The 12762-nt window shown below is 50.6% G+C and overlaps 1 long non-coding RNA gene across 1 annotated transcript; it reads right to left on the bottom strand.

Annotated features, from left to right (window-relative positions):
- On the bottom strand, positions 11359 to 12344 carry LOC102177757. Its single transcript, XR_001296095.2, has 3 exons — positions 12319 to 12344; positions 11965 to 12131; positions 11359 to 11574 (listed from the first exon to the last, which is right to left on the bottom strand). It is a non-coding gene; the product is annotated as an uncharacterized LOC102177757 (long non-coding RNA).

Below are 12762 nucleotides of genomic sequence, written 5' to 3' on the forward strand. Positions count from 1 at the left end.
TCCAGGCTGTGGGAGTCTGGTCCTTTCTAGGGAGGATTTCTATGGAACAAAAATGCACAGAGACTCATTGTTGGGTCATCTGCCCTCTTTGCATTTTCTAAGAAGTCTTTGCATCAGGCTGTACCCAGAAGGACATTTTCTGCTGATTATTCTTCTTGACTTCTTTCCTCCAAATCCACTGCTTTGAACTGCTGTTTCATTGACATTTCCTGAACCATTGGAGAAAGATCCCTTTGGTGAGAGCTCTGCCAGTGAGAGACATGGAGCTGGAAACAAGGAGCTGGGTCCTTGGTCTTTGCAGGAACAGCCACAGAGGAAGAATATGGCCCACATACCTCCTGGGTCCCCTGGAAACAGAGGTGCTCTGTCTGCAAAAAACTTGCCAAAAGATTGGTGGGAACAGCACTGTGGAAACTGAAGTTTAGGGCTCACTAAGCCCGTCCTTAGGCAGAAAGTGAAGAGGAGCTAAAAAGCCTCTTGATGAGAGTGAAAGAGGAGAGTGAAAAAGTTGGCTTAAAGCTCAACATTCAGAAAACGAAGATCATGGCATCTGGTCCCATCACTTCATGGGAAATAGATGGGGAAACAGTGTCAGACTTTATCTTTTGGGGCTCCAAAATCACTGCAGATGTTGACTACAGCCATGAAATTAAAAGACGCTTACTCCTTGAAAGGAAAGTTATGACCAACCTAGATGGCATATTCAAAAGCAGAGACATTACTTTGCCAACAAAGGTCCGTCTAGTCAAGGCTATGGTTTTTCCAGTAGTCATGTATGGATGTGAGAGTTGGACTGTGAAGAAGGCTGAGTGCCGAAGAATTGATGCTTTTGAACTGTGGTGTTGGAGAAGACTCTTGAGAGTCCCTTGGACTGCAAGGAGATCCAACCAGTCCATTCTGAAGGAGATCAGCCCTGGGATTTCTTTGGAAGGAATGATGCTAAAGCTGAAACTCCAGTACTTTGGCCACCTCATGCGAAGAGCGGACTCACTGGAAAAGACCCTGATGCTGGGAGGGATTGGGGGCAGGAGGAGAAGGGGACGACAAAGGATGAGATGGCTGGATGGCATTGCCAGCTTGATGGACCTGAGTTTGAATGAACTCCGGGAGTTGGTGATGGACAGGGAGGCCTGGTGTGCTGTGATTCATGGGGTTACAAAGAGTCGGACATAACTGAGCGACTGAACTGAACTGAAGCCCGTCCTCAGTTGCTCAGTCATGCCCCGGCAAGAATGCTAGAATGGGTTGCCATTTCCTTCTCCAGGGGATCTTTCCAACCCCCATGGCTCAGAGAGTAAAGAATCCGCCTGAAATGCAGGAGACACAGGAGAGGCACAGAGATCCCCTGGAGGAGGGCATAGCTACCCGCTCCAGGATTCTTGCCTGGAAAATCTCAGGATCAGAGGAGGCTGGAGAGCTACGGTCCATAGGGTGGCGAAGGGTCAGGCAGGACTGAGCGACTAAGCAGAAGTCCATCCCAGCTGTATGTGCACCAGACCTCGTCGGACTGAGAGCGGTCTTCCCCGGAAGGGGTGGCCTGTCTGACTTCCAGCAGTGTTCTTCACCCAGCAGCCGGTCAATGCCCCGATGGACTGATGCAGGGGTCTTCAGAGGACCCCACCCCATTCCCACCTCCCCACATGGAAAACTCCTTGCTGGTGTGTGAGAATGCGTGCCAGCACAAGCGTGTGTGTGTTTAATGAAAAGCGGCCTGAAGCATTGGTCACAGTCTTCAGGAATCAAATGTGGCTTTGAGCCTCTCACTGCGGAGCCAGCCGCGTCGAGGGGAGGCCTGGAGGGAGCAGAACACGAAGGCTGGAATGCCGCCCACCCAAACGCCGGCCCAGCCCCGAGGCAGGAGCGCACGGGCGTTTCATGACTCCGTGTTTGTTTTGTCTTCCACCAAGAATGTAGACGCAGAAGGGGAAAGAATCTGAGACCAGAAAGTCTGATTATTACCTGAAAAAGAGGGTCAGTGGGACTGACTAAAGCCATTGAAATGCTTTGAAGATTAATAGGCCCGTATAAACATTAACTTGTTATGAGGATTCTCGGAGGACATTAAACAGAGCACAGAAGGCTTGCATATAAAACTCCGCATGGAGTCCTCGACCATAATTAACGTCTGCTGGGTTTACTTGACGCCATTCCAGCACGGGGGAGGGTGTGATGAGGAGGCATGCCAGCCCTCTTTCTTTTAGGTGAGAAAGTGGACTTGGGGGTTTCTAAGTCCTTCTAAAACCGTCACTGCCTGGGAAGCAAGAACCCCAGTGAGGAGTTAGTGGCAGTCCCCAGAAGGTGGGGTGAGCAGATCTCCTTCTGGAAACACCGCTGTCCATATACCACTTGGCCGTAACAAAGAAGGAAACTTTGCCATTTGCGGCAACAGGGGCGGACTTGGGGGGCATTATGCTAAATCAAATGTCAGTTAAAGAGAAACACTATACGATATCACTTATATGTGGAATCTGAAAAATACAACGTACGTGAACAATACAAAAAAAAGAAGCAGACTCAGGGAAATGTGGCAATACAGAGGTGCTTGCACGCTCAGACTCTCTGCCATCTGACTCTTTGCGACCCCATGGAATACAGCCTGCCAGGCTCCTCTGTCCATGGGATTTCCCAGACAAGAGTACTGGAGCGGGTTGCCGTTTCCTCCTCCGGGGGATCTTCCTGATCCAGGGACTGAACCCCATCTCCTGCGTCTTTCGCGTTGGCAGGTAGATTCTTTCCCACTGAGCCACCTGGGGAAGAAAGGGGTTACTATGGGATTTCATGATACCATGTGTGCGAAACGTTTGAAAATTGTAAAGCTCTACAGAACGTAAAGAATCTTTCCGCCAGTCAAAAAGAATAATAAATAAAGTTGTTTACCATCAACAGCAGCAGGCTTGCTTGCTCCCATCTGCTTTAATGAGGACAAAACTCAAGATGTCTCAGGAACCACACACAGTCCTTTCGAAGGGACTCATCATCTGGGAAATCCTACCCCGCCTTGCAGTCAGGGTGCTTCTTGCAGGAACACACCTCACACTGATGGAAAGCATCTGAGCTCGAAAATCTTCTCGGGGAAATAAAAAGTAAACCTGTGAACGGAATCTTATGTGAGCCTCAGTTTCAGCACCCAGTAGGCAGCACAGCCTAACTGTGGTCAGAGGGGCCCCAGGACCAGAAGCGACAGCCTTCGCAGCATCTTCTCACATCTCCTGGACGCTGGCCCTGAGTGTGGCCATCTATGGAGGTAGCTCAGCTTTGAAACCAGGTGGGGAACAAGGGGACAAGGTGATGGAAAGGGTAGCGGCTGTCAGGAGGTTTTAGGTGACGTGCACCTACTCTCCGGAGGTAGCAAACACTGCATGAATGAGGCAGACAGTGTGAGCCTTGTGTGTGTGTGCTCAGCCGCCCACCGGTGATGGAGCCCACAGCTCCTGCGTTGCCAGGCGGAGTCTATACCCCTGCGCCACCGGGGCAGCCCCTAGTGTGCCCTTAATTACCGCCGTGTAGCATAGCATCCCCTGCGGAGAATTCATATGCGGGGGCCTCAAACCCCAGCAACCTCAGACGTGACTATATTTGGAGGTTGGGTCTCTACAACAGTCACTAAAGCAAAATGAGGCCCCTAGGCCAGGTCCTAACCCAGCCTGACTGGTGTCCTCATAAGAAGAGGAAACCTGGACGCCAACAGACACACTGCGCAGAGGGAAAGCCGTGTCAGGACGGGAGAAGGCGGCCGCCCGCAAGTCAGGGCGAGAGGCCTCAGGAGACGCCAGCCTCATCAGCACCTGGACACTCAGCCTCCTGACTTATGAGCAAACAGATTCTAGTGAAGTCACTCATCCCAGGTATTTGATGGCGGCAGCCCAGCTGACTAATACAGCCACCATGAGAGAGTCAGAGGCAACAGGCTCCCCCTGGGCTGGATGCCCTGGCCCCAAACTGCCCCCTTGGGGTCCTGGAGGCCCGCCCCAAACCGTGGTTCCCAAGCATAGCTTAAGCTCTCAGCTCCATGGTTCCAGGAGTCTAGTGGGCAGAACAAGGCAGTGAGAAGAGTTCTCACCTAAGGTGTCACCTCCTCCAGGCAGCCTTCCCTGATTGCTGCCTCTTCCCCTGGGTTGGGCATCCTGCCTCCTTCTTCCAGCCTCTCAAACAACCCCAGAGTCCCACATCATGGACCACTTCTGGTGCCCTCTGGTCCTTCTGATTCCCCCAGTCCAGCCCCGGGAAGGCCCAGTCCTGTGCCTTTTTCTAATCCCTGCCTCTCAGCACCTCACTCAGCACCGGGCATTGAGTGCCCAGGGCTCTCTACTCCCACAGCTACCAACTGACTGTGACATTCAGGCCTTGGGGAGAGAGCAGTGTGGCACACACAGGCCGGTTCCTGCAGACCTGACATATCGGGGCGGGGGGAGGGTGGGGAGGAGGCCGACCCCTGCGGTCCAGCCTGCAACATCAGGGAAGGCATGAGGCTTCCAGGAACACAGGATCAGGCCCCTGATCTGTTTAGGAGGCCAAGGATGAGACCCCCAGGGACGCCCCCAAAGGAAGCCAAAACTGCTGGAGAATTAGAACGCAGCAAGGCTGGGGGAGGGAAGGGTGTATCAGCAAAAGGGAACAGCATGTGTGATGGCCCAGAGGTGAGTGAGTGCAGCGCCAGAGGCTGGGAGACGCTCAGGCTGGCTGCAGGGCAAAGCTCTGGGAGCTGGAGACTGGAGACGCAGCCTGGGTGGGCCTGGAGAGGTCAGTAAGGCAAGACTTGGGGCACCTTCGTCAGCCAAGGTCGGGGCTGGGAGAAGCTACTGAGAAGGGACTGGACATGGGGCAGCAGCCCCTGAGGGATTTCTGAGCCCGGTCCATGGCGTTCTGCCCTGAAGAACATCCACGGAGACAAAGGATCGGCTTTCCTAGGTTTCCCATCATCACTGGCTGAGGCACACAGCCTAGCAAAGCCCCGCTCTGGAGCTCTTCGCGGAGGTGTGGGTCTCGAGGCAGGGCCCACAGGCTGACACTGACCCTCGGTGCTTGTGGTCAGGCTAGGAAGGGCAGCGATCCGACCCGGGATACAAAGCCCTGTCCCCTCCTCTCTGGGGCCTCTTTCTAGTCCCTTCTCTCCACCTCCCTGAAATAAGAGGCTCGGATGGGAAATAAATCATGTCAGCAGTCAGACACCAGCTCTGTGCTCTGAATGAAAGAAGCGCTAGGGGCCTGGGGCACTTGATGAAAAGAGGCCAATCTGATCTCTGCTCTGGCCTGCAGCCCATGGGGACAGAGACAAGCTTCTGCCCAAGTGACAAGTAACAGCACAATCTGGTTCCCAGTATGAACAATCTAGCTGGATTTCTGGAAAGAAAAATATCACATTGATAGATTGTGCTTGTCTGCAAAGAACAGCCAGTCGGAGCGGGTAAGTCACTCCAGAGTCAGGCGAAGCAGGGACAAGGAGACCAGCAGATTTCCAAACAAAAGAAGGAAAAGGCCAGGATAAGGTTTGGGACATTCTGCTATGAAATAGAGGAAGCAGTTGTTTCCAAACTGCTCTTGAGCCTGCATTTCCCCGTGGTGTAAGAACTCCAGTCTGTTCCCGCCTTCCACAGTCTGTGGCTGTGGGCAGGGGCCGAGACACAGTCTAAAGGCTTTTGTGTGTGCTGATGTCATCTCTCCTGCAGTTTCATCAATAGCAGCACATTAGGCAGATATCTTGACATCCAAACACAATGGTTGGCTTTAGGAATTTTCTTTAACCAAGTGATGTAAAAATATTGAAATAACATGCTAAGGATTATTTAGAATTCTTCCGGGATGCTAAAGAGAGGAAGGGAAATTTTTCTATAATAAACTTATTCCACAAAGACACAGGTTAAACCCCTGGGTCAGGAAGATCCCCTGGAGGAGGGCATAGCAACCCACTCCACTATTCTTCCCTGGAGAATTCCATGGACAGAGGAGCCTGGTGGGCTATAGTTCATAGGGTCTCAAAGAGTTAGACGTGACCAAGGTGACTTAGCAGGCACGCATTATACAAAAGAGTTAAAACACTTTGGCAAAATTAGCATGATGGTGTGTATGTGGCAGAAAGTGAAGAGGAACTAAAGAGCCTCTTAATGAGAGTGAAAGAGAAGAGTGAAAAGGCTGGCTTGAAACTCAACATTCAAAAAACTAAGATCACAGCATCTATCACTTCACAGCAAATAGAAATGGGAAAAGTAGAAGCAGTGACAAATTTTATTTTCTTGGGCTCTAAAATCACTGTGGAATGTGACTGCTCCCGTGAAATGTAAAGATGCTTGCTCCTTGAAAGGAAAGCTGAGACAAACTGAGACAGCAAATTAAACAGCAGAGATTTTACTTTGCCAACAAAGATCCATCTAGTCAACGCTGTGGTTTTTCTAGTAGTCATGTATGGATGAAAGAGCCGGACCATAAAGAAGGCTGAGCACCAAAGAATTGATACTTTTGAATTGTGGTGTTGGAGAAGACACTTGAGAGTCCCTTGGACTGCAAGGAGATCAAACAAGTCATCCAACAGGAAATCAACCCTGAGTATTCATGGGAAGGACTGATGCTGAAGCTGAAACTCCAACACTTTGGCCACCTGATGCAAAAAGCAGACTCATTGGAAAAACTCTGATGCTGGGAAAGATTGAGGGCAGAAGGAGAAGGGGGTGACAGAGGATGAGATCATTGGATGGCATCACCAACTCAATGAACATAAGCTTGAGCAAAATCGAGGAGTCGGTGGAGGACAGAGGAGCCTGGTGTGCTGCGGTCCATGGTGTTGCAGAGTCGGACACGACTTAGCGGCTGAACAACAACAGCAAATTTTGCGTGTAGTGAGAGGGTGAACTAGCTGTTGCTTGACTGAATTGGAGGGTCAGTCCATCAAGGCACTCAACAAATATTTGTTCACTGGTTGAGTGAATGAAAGAATAAATTCAAGGGCCAGGAATTGCATAACCAAATTCACATAATAAGGAACCCTCATAATAAGCAGCCGTAGTTGCACAATGTCTTGTTGACACCCTAAATTCTGAAACGCAGATCATTCTACACTCTCTTCTCTTTATTTCCTTTTCTGAGTTCCCAAGAAGTAAAACAAGACATTGTTGAAAGCAAATAACCCCTGGCAGCCTGCCTTCGCACACATTCTTCTTCTGCGCTTTTCTCTCTGAGTTTCGGTTCTTGGCCGCTGCTCGTCCCCAGATCGTGTCCAGACAGACACAGGCTCCAACTGCCCAGAAAGAGTCCACCGATCCAGCGTCCACAGCATGCCCTGGGCCGGAGCAACTCTGCTGCCTTCTCCAAAGAGCCTTTCATTCTACTTTAATAACTGACTGTGCTCATTCAAGCGGCCTCGCTCACACACACACACACACACACACACACACACACATACGCGTGCACAAGTAGGCACGAGTATGCACACACGTGAACGCCCCACTCACACACACGCACACACCTGCACACACGGTCCCCATTTGTAGTCTATGGTCCTCACCTCTGAGAGAGTATGAGCAGAGTCTGAGGACCTCCCCACGAAAGCCAACACCTACACCTGAGCCCTCAATATTTCTCCCTAATCCAGAGCCTTCCCACTCCCTGCACAGGGCAGCCACCCACGCATTCTGAAGAAACGGGCTCCAACTTGTCATCCCCATTCCCTGACCCTGGGTCAGTCCTGATTCTCCCTGTGATGAAGTGTAGGCATGTGGAAGACAGCCAACATGCGTGCAGGTCCTGTCCTGAGACCCAGAGGGCTGTGTCTCAGATGAGCAGAAGATCCCCAAGAGGTGTCCAAGGAAACGTGTGTATTTGCACAGAGAGAACTTGCATTCTGGATGACTCGGGGGGTTCTTTATTCTTCCAGAAAAAAAAAAAATCCCAGATGACGTATTCATCACAAGGGCCAAATGCCAATATCCTGACGATTGATAGGATTAGCTCATGCCATGTGAAGAGGAAGGAAACCTGTTAGCCTTTATTCACGTGTTCCCTCTATCCTTCCCTCTGTCTCTCTGTGTCTCACTGTTTCTGTCTCTCTCTCACACACACCGCTGCGTGTCTGATTCACTCACACACCAGCCTCCTCCCACCTCCTGGTGCTTTCCTTGGACCAGCCTAGCCACAGCTGACACTATGAGATGATGAAGTGTTAACACTTAGAACACCTCCCCTCACCACCTACCGCAGCCCAGACTCCAGCTCCCAGAGGACATGGAGAGTCTCCCCCACGTGGCTGAGCACGAGGCTGTGATGAGAGGACTTGTGGGGGGGAGTCAGAGGGCCGGCAGAAACATGGGAGAGGCTGCAGTTGGCATGGCTCTGGAACCCCTGGCTCCCACCCTTAGGTTGCATGTCACTCATCAGAGGGGGTCTAGAGGGGATGCTGGTCTGCAGAGGCCAAGACTGATGAGTGCAGTTCAGGGCCTTTGGGGCTAAGAGGAGATTAGAAAGGAAACCAGCAAAGATGACTAAAAAGAGAGATGTAGAAAAACTTTTATTCAACAAACATTTGTCCCAACAGAGCCCTTTCTCTTTTTTAAATTTAAATTTATTGATCTTTAATCAGAGGATCGTTGCCTTATAGTATAGTATTGGTTTCTGCCATGCATGAATCAGCCTCTTTCTTTATATCAGGTCACCCTGGGGCTTCTGCACTGGACGAAAGAGACAGAAATAACACCTTTATGGAGTTGACTCAGGGAGGAAGGTGGCTTTGGGACAAAGGGCAAGACAAATAAAACATACTGTATCTCAGATGGTAATAAAGGCTAGAGAGAAAAATAAGCAAGGAAAGGGGGAAAGGGGCCCTTGTAAAGTTAGGCATCGTCTTAGCTCAGGCTGCTGTAGCAAAGTTCCATAGTCCAGGCTGATTCAAAAACAACTTCATTGTCTCAGTTCCAGAGGCTGGAAATCCAAGAACAAAGTGCAAGCAGGGCCGGCGCCTTCGGAGGCCTCTTGGCTCCTAGATGGTCATCTTCTCCTTGCATCCTCACACGGACATCCCCCTGTGTGGGTCTGAGTCCTAATCTCTTCTGATAAGGACACCAGTCAGATGGGCTTAGGGCCCACCATAGTGACCTCATTTCACCTTATCTCTTTAAAGACCTGATGTTCACTTCAGGGCACATCCTGAGGTGCTGAGGGTTAGGAGTTCACTGTATGGATTGGGGGGGGACGGAATTCAGCCTGTACCAGGCAGGGTGGTGGCTGGATGCTTCTGTTCGCCCCTGTGGATTCACTCTCCACGTTTGTCCTCTCTGCACTTTGCCCCAGGACCCTGGGGTGTGAAATGCATCAGTGTCCCCACCAGCCAGCTTCTGTAAGCTCACAGGGAGGAGGGCGTTTGAGGTATTTATTTGCACCCCCCCCCACTCCCCTCCCTGCTGGTTGCTTCCGAGATGCGTTTCCTTGAGCTCCCTCTCCAGGCCCTGTCAATGATAAAACTGCTTCCTCACTTTTATCCTTCAGACCAAGAGTCAGCAGGGGCTCCCCACTACTGCTGGCCCTGAGGGGTTTCACCACCCTGCCCCTAAATTGGTAAGTGGTGCCCCTATTAAATTCTTCTCAAATTACCCCCACTCCAGGGGGCTGTGCTACCAAACCAGCGGTCAGGGCAGGCTTCCCTGAGAGTCAGAGGACTAAAAAAAGAAATTAAGAGAAAACGGTTTCCCAGAAGCCAAGATAATTTCAAGGAGCAGCTGTGATCTATGGTGAGAGCTGCAGAGAGTAAGAACCTGGCAAGGGGCGGTGGTTAGGGAAGATCCAGGTCCCAGTGGCGCTACTGGTGAAGAACCCACTTGCCAACACAGAAGACGTCAGAGACAACGGTTGGATCCCTGGGGTGTGAAGATCCCCTGGAGGAGAGCTTGACAACCCACTCCAGTATTCTTGCCTGGAGAATCCCCATGGACAGAGGAGCCTGGCGGGCTGCAGTCCACGGGGTCGCAGAGAGTGGGACACAATTGCATTGACTGGGCAAAGCACAGCCCAGGGCTCCGCAGCTGCAGCAGTTGGGGCAGTGGAGACAGGATGTTCAGCAAAGCCAAAGAGACTCTTGGTTCAGAAAAAGGGGAATGAAGGGACTTCCCTGGCAGTCCATGCTTCTAATGCAGGGGGCTGCGTTTGATCCCTGGTCAGGGAATTAGATCCCACAGGCCATGTGGTATAGCCCGCCCCCCTCCCCCCAAAAAAAGGAAAAAGAGAAGTGAATTCCATAGCACGAACACACACCAAAAGCCCTATCTATCCTTGGATCCACACAAACTGAATGAGTATTCGTTGCCTGGGAGCCCTTGGCCACCCCAGCTCTGCATGCAGCTTACATATGTGCGTGGGCGTTGCACGCATGTGTGCCTGCGTACAAGCAAATGAATGAGCTGGCCTTGGGGCCCACACTGCAGAGGCTAATCTTTTAGCAAAGATGTATATCTCCCACTTCAAGTTGAACAATAAATATTACTCTAGCTTTGAAGATAAAGCCTTGTTTATTCAAGCTACACCTCTCAGAAGATGTGTTTGTACTACCGCTGAGCTCACGATACGATCTCTGGACGTTTGCTGCTGACGTGGTGAGAGATCTCCTTTTTCAAATGTTCTTTCTTTCTTGGTAGACTTTTTTCTTTCAGGGAAGATTAAAAAAAATTTTTTTTTATTTTTAAATTAATTTTTATTGGAGTGTAGCTGATTTATAAGCATTGTGTGAGCTTTTGCGATGCAGCAAAGTGAAACAGGTATACATGGACACATATCTTCTCTTCCTTTAGATTCTTTGCCCATATAGGTCATGACGGGGTGTTGAGGAGAGTTCCCTGTGCTTTATTAATTGTCTGTTTTATACATATGTATAGTAGTGTGTATATGCTAATTCCAAACTCTCAATTTATCCCTCTCCACTCGTTCCCCCTTCGATAACCCTTAAGTTTGGTTTCTACGTCTGTGGGTCTATTTCTAGAGTCCCAGGGCATGTGGTCTAGCAGCCCGAGTCACATGGGCTGGCCAGGAGGACCACCCCCCTGACGGCAGGCACCTGGGGGTGTTGGTGGGAGGCACCAGGGCATGTCCTGGGGCAGCGGAGCTGCAGGTCTTCTGGAGGCCCCTGGGTCCCCTCTGGAAACACCCTGAGTCCCCAGGGGCTGGCTTGGAGAAGGTGACCTGAATACACTCCTTGGAGGAAATCAGGGTGATGGGGCAGATCTGATGAGATGAATTTTGGAGCTCCCTGTCAAACGCTGCTGCCTGGTGGGAGAGCAGCAGGTTCACCACGAGGGGCTGTGGCCACATGTCAGAGAGCATAGTCATCCCTCTGTGCAGCGAGTGGGAGGCCCCAGGAGAGGAGCCTGTGATGTTGGGATGGGTTTGGGCTTGTTAGACACTCACCAGTGATGTTGGGATGCGTTTAGACACTCACTGCTCAGCACGGTGAGGCCAGGGTGGCACAGAGAGCTGGATGGCCGGCAGGGCTGTTTGTGCGTCTCTCCTGAGAGGGGTGTCCTCATCCATCACAGAGTCAGCAGCCCCCCACAGCTGCCGGCAGGGCGAGTCTCTGGCCCCAGCCAGACGTCCCGAATCAGAAACCTTGGGTACTGCCCAGACATCAGGGTTTCCGAGGAACCCAAGCCCTCCAGGGGGTGTTGATGCCCCTCAGGCTGAGAACTACTATTCTATTGTCTTCCGCCCCCTCTAGACTCTCATCCTTCCTTCCTTCTCCTGTCCGGTCCTGCCCTGTGGCTGACGCCTTTCCCGGGGGCTCCTGGGGGCTTCCCCACTCGGATCTCTGAAAGCTGCTCAAGCCCTACAGCCCAGCAGTCTGGTCCCCTCAGCTGCCCATGACGCCTTCCCTCTGGTCTCTGCCCGTTCTGGTCTCCTGTCTCCATGGGTCCCAAACCTCCTGTCCCCCAAGGCCTAGCCTCAAGTACTCAAAGCACGCCTCCCCCTAGACTTTGCAGCCCCCAAGACAAAAATCACCTTCTCCTCCTATATGCATGTAAAGCAGGAATCATTCCCCGACTGTGACTTCTTGTGAGCAACATGTATGATGATAGATAGATACCAGGCTTTGAGCAAGGTAATGCTCTAAATCCTTCAAGTGAGGCTTCAACACCATGTGAACCAAGAAATTCCAAATGTTCAAGCTGGATTTAGAGAAGGCAGAGGAACCAGAGATCAAATTGCAGACATCCATTGAATCATAAAAAAAAAACAACAACAGGGAATTCCAGAAAATTTCTGTTTCATTGACTACCCTAAAGCATTTGACTGTGTGGATCACAACAAACTGTGGAAAATTCTTAAAGAGATGGGAATACCAGACCACCTTACCTGTCTCCTGAGAAATCCATATGCAGGTTAAGAAGCTACAGTTAGAACCAGACATGGAACAATTGACTGGTTCAAAATCGGGAAAGGAGTACATCAAGGCTGTATATTGCTACCCTGCTTATTTAACTTATATGCAGAGTACATCATGTGAAATGCCAAGGCTGGATGAATCACAAGCTGGAATCAAGATTGCCAGGAGAAATATTAACAACCTCAGATAGGTAGATGATATCACCCTAATGACAGAACTGAAGAGTCTCTTGATGAGGGTAAAAGAGAAGAGTAAAAAAGCTAGCTTGAAATTCAGCATTAAAAAAAACTAAGATCATGGCATCTGGTCCCGTCACTTCATGGCAAATAGAAGGAGAAAAAGTGGAAGCAGTGACATTTTATTTTCTTGTTCTTCAAAATCACTGCAGATAGTTACTGCAGCCATGAAATTAA

This window comes from Capra hircus, chromosome 1 (genome assembly GCF_001704415.2).
Source record: "Capra hircus breed San Clemente chromosome 1, ASM170441v1, whole genome shotgun sequence".
Taxonomy (NCBI): domain Eukaryota; kingdom Metazoa; phylum Chordata; class Mammalia; order Artiodactyla; family Bovidae; genus Capra; species Capra hircus.